The 10,329-nt window shown below is 44.8% G+C and overlaps 1 long non-coding RNA gene across 4 annotated transcripts; it reads right to left on the bottom strand.

The window, feature by feature from the left end:
• Nucleotides 1–321: 321 nt before the first annotated feature.
• LOC110309621 (uncharacterized) lies at nucleotides 322–9,105 on the bottom strand. 4 transcript variants are annotated; one of them, XR_015044701.1, is made up of 4 exons: nucleotides 8,930–9,105; nucleotides 5,263–5,339; nucleotides 2,966–3,124; nucleotides 322–2,900 (listed from the first exon to the last, which is right to left on the bottom strand). It is a non-coding gene; the product is annotated as an uncharacterized LOC110309621 (long non-coding RNA). The 4 variants fall into 4 exon arrangements; XR_002379725.3 differs by lacking the exon at nucleotides 5,263–5,339; XR_003834814.2 differs by lacking the exon at nucleotides 5,263–5,339 and having other exon boundaries at nucleotides 322–2,879.
• Nucleotides 9,106–10,329: the final 1,224 nt, after the last annotated feature.

Here is a 10,329-nt window from a genome sequence, read left to right as displayed (position 1 = left end):
AAGGTGAATCTCTGAAATCTGGACTTGGTTTGATACTTTCTGGCTCTTGGAGGCTAGTCTGTACACCATGGCCTTACTAATGTCTGAATCTGAAATGAAAATGTGGCTAATATTTTAGAAGACACAGATTTACCTTCCTAATTATGAGTTGCTTATTCGCCTTTTAAAAACTAATGTTTGCTCTTTCAAAGACATGTAAATCAATGGTGTGGAAAGACGAACCAAAACCAGACTGTGTAAAATTGATGAAGCAAAGTACTATTCATATTTTGCCTTTGGTAAATCACACATGAATTAATTCAAAATTGACTACATCATGGGTTGGAGACTCTAATAATTTATTGAACACATTGTGTGAAAGATGTATATTAATAAACATCACAAAATATTTTAAAATATAGGTATGAATTAATGTCCCTAAAATGGTAATGGAAAATAACTTTTAATTTTGTTTTATTGTCTGCTATCAAAAATTCAGTAGAGGACTGTAATCACATAATGGCTTCTAATTTAACACAAAACATTATGTAAATTATATTGCAAAATGCAGACACTGTTGGTAATCCCCAATTCCACCCAAGAGGCCAGCATGCCCGATACCTAGTGATTGGTCTGACTGGAGAAGACCTGTGACTCCAACTGTTACTTACTTCTATTTCATTATTCTAGCCCTGAATATATTCCTGCTCTGAATAGTGAAACAGAAGCAGTTGGTAGGTGTGAGCGTTCTGTGAAATGATGTAAGAGTCTACCTTCAGCTTTGTTTCCTATTCTTTCTGTACAGAAAGCAGTACTTTGAAATGGGTAACAGAAAATGAAAATGAGCCTATCACTTCTCTCTTAGGGTTTTACTGCTGTGAACAGACTCAACGATGAAGGCAACTTTTTAATATATTTTTAAAATTATTTTCTTCATTTACATTTCAAATGCTATCCCAAAAGTCCCCTATACTCTCCCCCTGCCCTGCTCCCCTACCTACTCGCTCCCACTTCTTGGACCTGGCATTCCCCTGTACTGGGGCATATAAAATTTGCAAGACCAAGGGTCCTCTCTTCCCAATGATGTCCGACTAAGCCATCTTCTGCTACATATGCTGCTAGAGACACGAGCTGTGGGGGTACTGGTTAGTTCATATTGTTGTTCCACCTATAGGCTTGCAGACCCCTTCAGCTCTTTGGGTACTTTCTCTAGCTCCTCCCTGTGTTCCATCCATTACATGGCTATGAGCATCCACTTCTGTATTTTCCAGGCACTGCATAGCCTCATAAGAGATAACTATATAAGGGTCCTTTCAGCAAAATCTTGCTGGCATATGCAATAGTGTCTGGGTTTGGTGCCTGATTATGGGGTGGATCCCCAGGTGGGGTAATCTCTGGATGGTCTATCCTTTCATCTTAGCTCCAAATTTTGCCTCTGTAACTCCTTCCGTGGGTATTTTGTTCCCTATTCTAAGGAGGAATGAAGTATCCACATGTTGGTCTTCCTTCTTCTTGATTTTCTTGTGTTTTATCAATTGTACCTTGGGTATTCTGAGTTTCTGGGCTAATATCCATTTATCAGTGAGTGCATACCAAGTGACTTCTTTTGTGATTGGGTTACCTCACTCAGGATGATATCCTCCAGATGCATCCATTTGCCCAAGAATTTCATAAATTCATTGTTTTTAATAGCTGTGTAGTACTCCATTGTGTAAATGTACCACATTTTCTGTATCCATTCCTCTGTTGAGGGACATCTGGGTTCTTTCCAGCTTCTGGCTGTTATAAATAAGGCTGCTATGAACATAGTGGAGCATGTGTCCTTATTATCAGTTGGACCATCTTCTGGGTATATGCCCAGGAGCGGTATTGCTGGATTGAAGGCAACTGTTATAAGGACAGCATTCAATGGGGGCTTGCTTAGAGATTCAGAGGTTCAGTCCATTGTCATCAAGGTAGGAGCAAGGCAGCATCCATGTCCATGGTACCAGAGGAGCTGAGAGTCCTGCATTCTCATCTGAAGGCTGCTAGCAGAACACTGGCTTCCAGGCAGCTAGGATGGGAGTATTAAAGCCCACATCCACAGTGACACAACTACTCCAACAGGGCCACACCCTCCAATAGTGCCACTCCCTGGGCCAATCATTACAAACCATCACATTTTCCAAGTATCAAAAGAACAGCAGTTTAGTCTGGAGCTGTAGGAACATAGCTTTGGATTTTATCACTTCAAGGGGTAGGAGAAAATATGTAGCCCAGGTTGGATTGGCCAGGTTGATTTCTTTTTCAGCAGATAAATGGGATACTAATCAATACTAATCAATACAATCCCCCCACACCCTGTTCTCCTTTTCTTCCTTTCAGTTTTTATTTCATATTACTTTGTTTTCAGTTTTAAGCAAAGTTTCAGGCCATTACTCCTCTCTGTTCTTCCCTAACAGATTTATTTAAATCATTTTAGCTTCAGTGGTGATAGATCTATTTAGGTCTTTCTGATTGTAATGAAACTAAAACCAACTAAAACTTCCCATGTTAAGGCTAAAAGTATGATAGATCCTTCTCTCTCTTGTCCAAGCTCTCCTTCCCCAGAACAAGTTTCTGAGGATTAGGTACGGATCTAAGAGATCTTGGAGGCTGTTGCAACCTTCATCTTCATTTTACTGCCAGATTCGTTCTTCCTCAGTTCTTCCTATGATCTTCTCAACAGGCTGTGGCAGGAAAAGTCCCTTATAGCCAAGTCTCAAGAACGTCTCACTCATCTTCCCAGAGTTCAAAGAGTGTCATCTCAAGCCGTTCTTCTTTAATGCCTTAAGGGTCTGTTTGACTGGTTGGTTTTGTTTGTAAGTACTTCACCATTAGCAAGAATAAGAGAAAATGGCCCTCTAAGTATGATGGTGTCCCTGCAAAATAGTAAGACAGTTCTGAAAAATAATTTGCCATATGTGCCCACAACAGTTAAAAAAAAAAATTCTGTCTCGTTACTCACCAAAGTGAGAGACTCCATGCCTCACTAATAGAAGATTGTCCATTTCTTGGTGGGAGGGGTGCATTGCCTCCAGTTTTGTACCCTCTAACGAGCCCACCAGACTCTAATAGATAACTCCAAACCACAGTCACAGACATGGCTTTGTTTAAATTTGAAAGGCTGTGGAATAAAACAAACAGACATTACTGAAAAGGAGATTTACAAGACAGGACATAGACAGGTGTAGCAGGGTAGGTAGGAGAAGCTGGGAGGTGAAGGTGGTCAGTGTGCAGTATACAAATATGTGACGCTGTCAAAGAGACAATGTAATTAGTATGAATAAAATTAAAAAAAAACAACTTCCATACTATAACGGGGGAAAACACTCACCAGGTTTCTTTCCCCCCTTTTACCAGAGAAGCGAAAATGCTTCCTTTAATGTAAATGTAACTGCAAACCTTTGGAAAGACATTCTAACATTGTGGGGATACATTAGATGAAGCACGGCACTCTAGTATTAGGAAGGATAGCAAAGGCTTCAAGATCCAAACATTAATAGAAGTTGAAGTAAATAATATCAACCATATTATAGACAGTATTTATTGTAGGGACAGGAAAGGGATTCGAGAATGACCACTAACTATCTTAGAGACAATTGGAAGCAATTCTGTGTCTCAAGCTAAATACTATCTAGACAGGCAGACCATAGCTGGGCGGTGGTGGCGCACACCTTTAATCCTAGCACTCGGGAGGCAGAGGCAGGCGGATTTCTGAGTTCAAGGTCAGCCTGGTCTACAGAGTGAGTTCCAGGACAGCCAGGGCTACACAGAGAAACCCTGTCTCGAAAAAACAAAACAAAATAAAACAAAACAAAATAGGCAGACCATTAAACAACATTAAACATTAAAGTTAGTTTACATATATGACAAATGTCATATTAAGAAAAAAGTACCTATCTTCTGAGATCCTTTCAGTGTGGACTTCGGCTGTCTGCACATTTTTTTTACACTTAAAATTTCCTAAGTGAGCATGAATCTTTCAATACCAATTGCAGCAATCGATTGTATTTAAAAATAACATTTATCTCTAGGATAACACACCTCCAATGTCTATAACTCAACAAGCTGAAAAAGGTTAAAAAGACTAATTTACTAAGAGTTTCTCTTTGGAATTGAACAACTGAACTTTTACCTAATACAGTATAATGTCACGTAATCCTAATACAAAGAATGAAAAGTGGTCTGGTTTGCTAACTGCTTTTCAAAGAACTAAGCGTGAAAGGGACAGTAAAATTAAGTAAAAATAAACATGTTAGCATATTTTAATGTAAAACACTGAGCTTAAGTTGGATCCCACTTTGGGTCTGTTGCTGGATCTTCTTTTCCTCAGGCCCCAATTCATCCATCCCTGCAGTTTTTTCAGATAGGAACAATTATGGGACAGGGTTTAGACTGTGGGATGGCAACCCCATCCCTCACTTGATGCCCAGTCTTTCTGCTGGAGGTGAGTTCTACACGTTCCCTCTCCCCACTGTAGGGCATTTCATCTAAGATCCCTCCCTTTGAGCCCTAAGAGTCTCTCATCTCCCAGGTTTCTGGTATATTCTGGAGGGTTCCCCCACCTCCTACCTCCCAAGGTTGCCTGTTTCCATTCTTTCTGCTGTTTCCATTCTTTGTGCTGACCCTCTCAGCTTCTATCCTTTTTCCCACCATATACCAGGTCATGTTCCCCTCTCCTCCCCATCCTCTTTCCTTTCCAAGGACCTCCCCCCGCCCCAAGATGTGACACTATTAATGAGGCTATGGAGTGCTCACAAAAAGGGCTCTATCATGACTGCCATCTGAAAGACCCAACAGCGCTGAAAGAGTCAAATGCATATATTTGCACCCAACCAATGGACAGAAGCTGCTGATCCCTGTGGTTGAAATAGGGGAAAGCTGGAAGAAGCTAAGGAGAAGGCCAACCCTGTAGGAGGACCAGCAGTCTCAATTAACCTGGACCCCCGAGCTCTCTCAGACACTGGACCACCAACCAGGCAGCATACACCAGCTGATGTGAGGCCCCCTAACACATATACAGCAGAGGACTGCTGGGTCTGGATTTAGTCAGAGAAGATGCACCTAACCCTTCAGAGACTGGAGGCCCCAGGGAAATTAGATGTCTGGTGGGGGTTGGGATGGGGGGGTGGAGACATCCTCATGGAGACAGGGGGCAGGGAGGAGGTATGGGATGTGGAACAGGAGAGGAATAAAATCCAGAGTTTAAAATAAATAAGTAAATAAATAAAAGATTTAAATAAACATTGAACTTAAAATTACCTGAAAAACCTTGTTAGAATTAATATTCAAAGGCTCTTGCCAACACAGTGCAGAGGTTTCTTTGTTGTTCTTGTTACCTTTAGTACACATATGAACAGAGATTGAAGCTTTCTGTGAAACTGTATTTTAAGGCACACCATTAAATTTTTATTGGCTATAATTGTTTCTTCCATTCTACAAGCATTCATTAATCACTTACTATTTGCAAATCAGTGTAGGAGTAAAAAAGAAGTCAAATAAGTGGTTAAGAGTTAAGACACAGCTCTTATTCTCAATGTATTTTATGTAAAAGTGTGCCTACTATAGTTCGAGGAAGCATCAGTGTTCATTTAACAGAAGAATTCGGTAAGAAATTAACAGCCATTGCTGTCTAATTGACCTAGTATGCTTCCCATTGGTCACCAATTTAAGGATGTGAAAAAACGTGTCTCCTCTACACACACACACACACACAGAGAGAGAGAGAGAGAGACAGAGACAGACAGACAGACATGGGGAGGGACTTACACACTAGTGAATGAGATAGACTTTGCATTACACCAAACAAACAAACAAACAAACAAACAAAAACCTTCTAAGGAGGTAGAGAATGTTTAGGCTATACCCACATATATGTGGGGTGTCATGCAACCATGTTGGGAGGATTCTATAGGAGGAGAGAGGAAAAAACACTTGGTAAAGGCTTCCTGTGGGGCTGGACAGTGGTGCCCATCCTCCTTGGGCTGCAAGAGAGACTATAAGACAAGAAAGTCCAAACAGGGTTCTTAAGTGCTAGGGAGGCACACTGAAACCCTTGTGACAACTCCAATTTGGCTTTGTGTATACAGGCATATAAACGTAACTCAGGCTTTGTCTAGGGAAGTGTGGGATGGACCAAACAGAAAGGGGTACGGATGTCCAGAGCTGGGGATGTAAGGAGGGTCTGGTTGTTAGCTGGGGATGTTAGGACGAGAGGTCTGAAGAAAGCACGGGAGGAACTTGGAAAAGTGGGTGTCTAATATGTGATGTTGAAACCAGAAACCCCCAACCTGTGATGACTGTGACAAAATTATCAAATAACATTTTTCCCTCCCAATTTTCAGACAGCTCACCATCCAAATCAAAACATTCTGTTTAGTACATCATCACATAACATCACCAGCTGTTTCCATTTGTACTAAAGATTCTAAACGTGCCTTTCTCATGCTTGAACAGAATTCCCCTTTGCTGCACATTATTGCCAAAATATGATGGGAAAAATATAGGCAGTGAAAGTCTATCTGTTCATATGCATGTCTAGCCCTGGGAAGGAGTATGGCTATTGTTTTTAAACTTTATTTAGACCTGTGTGAGTCAATGTATTTTTCACTTCCAGTGGACTCAACTTCTCCAAGCGCCACACAGAATGTCACATCACCCATGCAGTTTTGCTGTCTTTAATCCAAATGTTTAACTACTTTTAATATACATTGGAGAAAATTTTTACCATATAGAAATTGGGGTGTGGTACAGGTTCAAACTTTTTTATACTATAAATGATTTCTCTCAACAGCGATAATAATTTTTCATTAAATTACTACTAGCTAACTATGAAATCTAAAAAAAATGTGGGTGGGGGTTGTGGGTAGAATATCTGCTTTCATATCATTAAATAAAGCAGCTGTTGGTTTTGCTGTATAATTGATGTTGAGTCATTTATATTATGTGCCTGGGAGGGTTTTTGTGCATTCTCTTCTTTTCTGGACAATATGTTATATAAAATTAATTCAACGTGTATACCATGTGTCGTCAAACATAACACCCTTTATCCTTTTTTGGCATTTTTTTTTCAAGTTAAAGACCAAGTAAGACGTAAGTAGAAGGCTGGGCCATTATCTTTGGCCCAAAGTATTTACATTTACCGGATAAAATTTCATAAATACTTTCAGTCCTAAAATTCTAAGATTCAGTAATTTCTCTCTTACTATTCTTTTACATTATCAGAATTGTACATGCTTGATAATAAGAGCTTTGCCATTTTCACTTGTTCTGACTTTCCGTTATCTCTGAACACACATGGAGTGGAGTAGAAAGGTCTAAACAGCAAAAACTACACCCATCCTTCTCAGGCAGGACCTTGCCTTGCCTTACTTCTCTCCAGTTTAAGTTCTGTACAGACCCAGAATGATATAATCTCCATTAAAAACAAATGCTCTCTCTCTCTCTCTCTCTCTCTCACACACACACACACACACACACACACACACACACACACACACACGGCATGCACACACTCGAACACACATGCACGCACACACACACACATCATGCACACATACGACACACTCACAGACACTCCCTCCCCCACTTGGCATGCACACTGCCGTCTAAATCTCAGTAACATCCATCCCTGTAAAATTCCTTTTAAAATTCTTTGTTTACTTTTCCACTCTCACCCCTGGTTCTCAAGATTCTCCCTTCCAAACCTGTGTTTTTCTTTTCACTCCCCCCCCTTTATAGCTGGGGAGTCGCCATATTTTACCATTTCTAATTCCCACTTAAAAGTATTCTTTTTTTTTTTCAAAATGCTGCTAGCATTTTTTTATTTTTTGCCCCAATACTTGATGTATTTCCTTCTTTTAACCACACGTTTTATTCAGACTCTAGATCTTAACCTTGACCTGCCCTTAATTTCCTTCTCCCTTGGAATGAATTCTTGCAGATCAGTTTCGAACGTCATCGCTTGCCTAACACGCCCATGGCTGTTGCTATAGGGAGGAGGCATTTTGTTTTCCCGCGCATTGAAGTATTCACTATATATTGATGATCTACTTCGCCACTCAAGATCTCTGAGAAAGCTGTTAGCACAGGAACTGCCGGGATGACATAATTTCTCAGAGCCTCCTCCCAACCCTGCCTATCCAAGCCCCACCTGCCTGAAAATTTTAGTGATTCCAGTAGAGGATTTTTTTTTCTTTAACTAATGAACATTTCCTGATACTCTGCAATATTTCAAACTTGAGTTTGCAGCGTTCTTTCTGTCCAGATGCACGGGAGTGGAGAGGGGCTTCTTTCCAAGATCAGATCAGGTGGAGGTTCGCGGCTGCCAATTCTTGGAACAGAGACACCCTTGACCCTCATTCTAGCAGCGAACCTTCTAGCCCCTAGGTCCCATTTCCTTCCTGGGGACCCGAGTCTCATACCTCCCTGCTCCCACTGCTTTCTCATTTAGAGCTACTTCTCTGGAAGAGCGTGTCGCACACATTTCAGACACTTTCACACTTATCTCATTTGTTCTTCTTCGAAACCTTAACACGGGCACACACTGTCTCTCTCAATCCTGTTTCTCTGAGAAGAGGACTCCGGCCGGCCGCTGATTCATCCTGTCCTGACTAGGACAGGGCCGCGCCAGTCCTCTTCTGGCTGGACCACCTTTCCCAGTCGCCTCCTTCACAAAACGTGGCAAGGGCAGAGCTGGGCCAGCCGGTGCCCCGCCTTTGTTTTCATTAACAGCGCACCTGGGCCTTAAGTGCTCAGCAAATGCCACGCTGCCACACAGATGTAGAAGCTGGCTTTTCCTGGCTCCAATTTGCTCCTTAGCTCTCATTTCCTGTTTCTCGGCCTCCCCACGGTTTCTCTTCCCACCCCATTCCACTCCGCAGAACTGCAAATTTTTCTCTAACACAAACTTCCCCTTTGAGCCTCCCACCTTCAGGCCGGTTTCCCACGCAGGGCGGGCTCGGAGGCACCGGGAAGGGGTTGTCAGGCCCGAGGAGCTCACCTCCGTTTCAAGAAAGTGGTACCCATAGTGCCCCGACCCTCCAGGACCGCCCGGGGCAAGCCCTACCCCTGCACCCCGCCGGGCTCTTTCCGTTTCCTTCACTGCCCGCCCCCTCTGACCCTCCCGGGAGGCTTGACCCCGAGTCCTCTCAGCCGCGGAGGGAACAGCCGAGCCGCCTCCTCCCTCTCCCCGCCCAGAATCCCGCGAATCCACTGCTCCGTGCGCGCAGGCGGGGCTGCAGGGATGGCGTCCAGCACCGGGCTCCCCTCCGAGGACGGAGCACCGATCTGTCCCTACTCATGTCCCCGCCGCCCTGGCTGGGGTCCCAGCTCAGCTGGAGCCTCCTGTCCTCTTTCACTGCTTTCCTAAATGGCCAGCTTGCTTTGGCGCCCCGGTGTGCCCGGGTAGCCGAGCGAGGCACACGCCCGAACCTCGCCCCCATTCATCCCGCCAAGGTGAATCTCAGCGAGTGGGGCGCCCCGGCTTCTCCTGCAACGTGCAACGCACTCGAACCCAAACAATGATTCCCCCTCATCTTTAGTAGAGTCTCTCTGCCCCCGTCACCCGCGGAGCAGCCCCAGTTGGGACCCCATTGTTGCCCAAGGCGCCGGGCTCCCGGGAGCGGACCCCGCGGACTCTACCGGCTCCGCCCACACCTTTCCAACTTAGCCCGGGTTGAGCCGCGGGGAGAGCTTGGGCGCGGGCCCCTTCCTCGCTCGCCTCCACCCACCCTGGTTGCTGTGGGGAGTGGGCGAGGGCCACGCGGGCTGGCCTCTTTATTTGTCTCCTAATTCTTTCTCCAAGGCTGCCTAGGCGCGTGGTGACACAAAAGAGGGGGACTTGGTGCCAGCTCAACAAGAGTCTCTCCAATGAGAGTTGTCATCCGGAGGTTCCTCTCTCCGAGACCCCTAGAATTCCCCCCAGGCTGCGGCTATTGGAGCGGCAGGGGCCATGTACTGGTTATTTAGGGTGCCGCAGAGAGGTGGTGCAGGTGACAGGGTGGAGCGGAGAAGGCCCAGGGCCAGGGGCGGGGGCAGGGGTGGGGCCGGGTGGGGCGGGGTGGCGGCTCCACGGACCCACCCCCTGCCGCTGGCCAGGCTGGCTAGATGAGGGTTGGGCAGTGGGTGTTGCGTTCTACCTCTGTGATCGGGGAGGGGTTAGTTTCCCACAGGGGATTTCAACCATCACACTCAGAGCCCGCCTCCTAATCCTCCGGCAGAGCGGCTCGGGGCCCCATTTTATGGCAATAAAGCGACTTAGCGCCTGCTGAGCGAGCCCCTCCCCGCCGCCGCCCCCGCCCTCGGCCCCACCCCGGGGCTCGCCCGCAG

The sequence above is a fragment of the Mus caroli genome, unplaced genomic scaffold (genome assembly GCF_978045245.1).
Source record: "Mus caroli unplaced genomic scaffold, Mus_caroli_1 scaffold_12, whole genome shotgun sequence".
Classification (NCBI taxonomy): domain Eukaryota; kingdom Metazoa; phylum Chordata; class Mammalia; order Rodentia; family Muridae; genus Mus; species Mus caroli.
The sequence above is the reverse complement of the archived record's forward strand: the minus strand, read 5'-3'. Positions and strand labels throughout refer to the sequence as shown.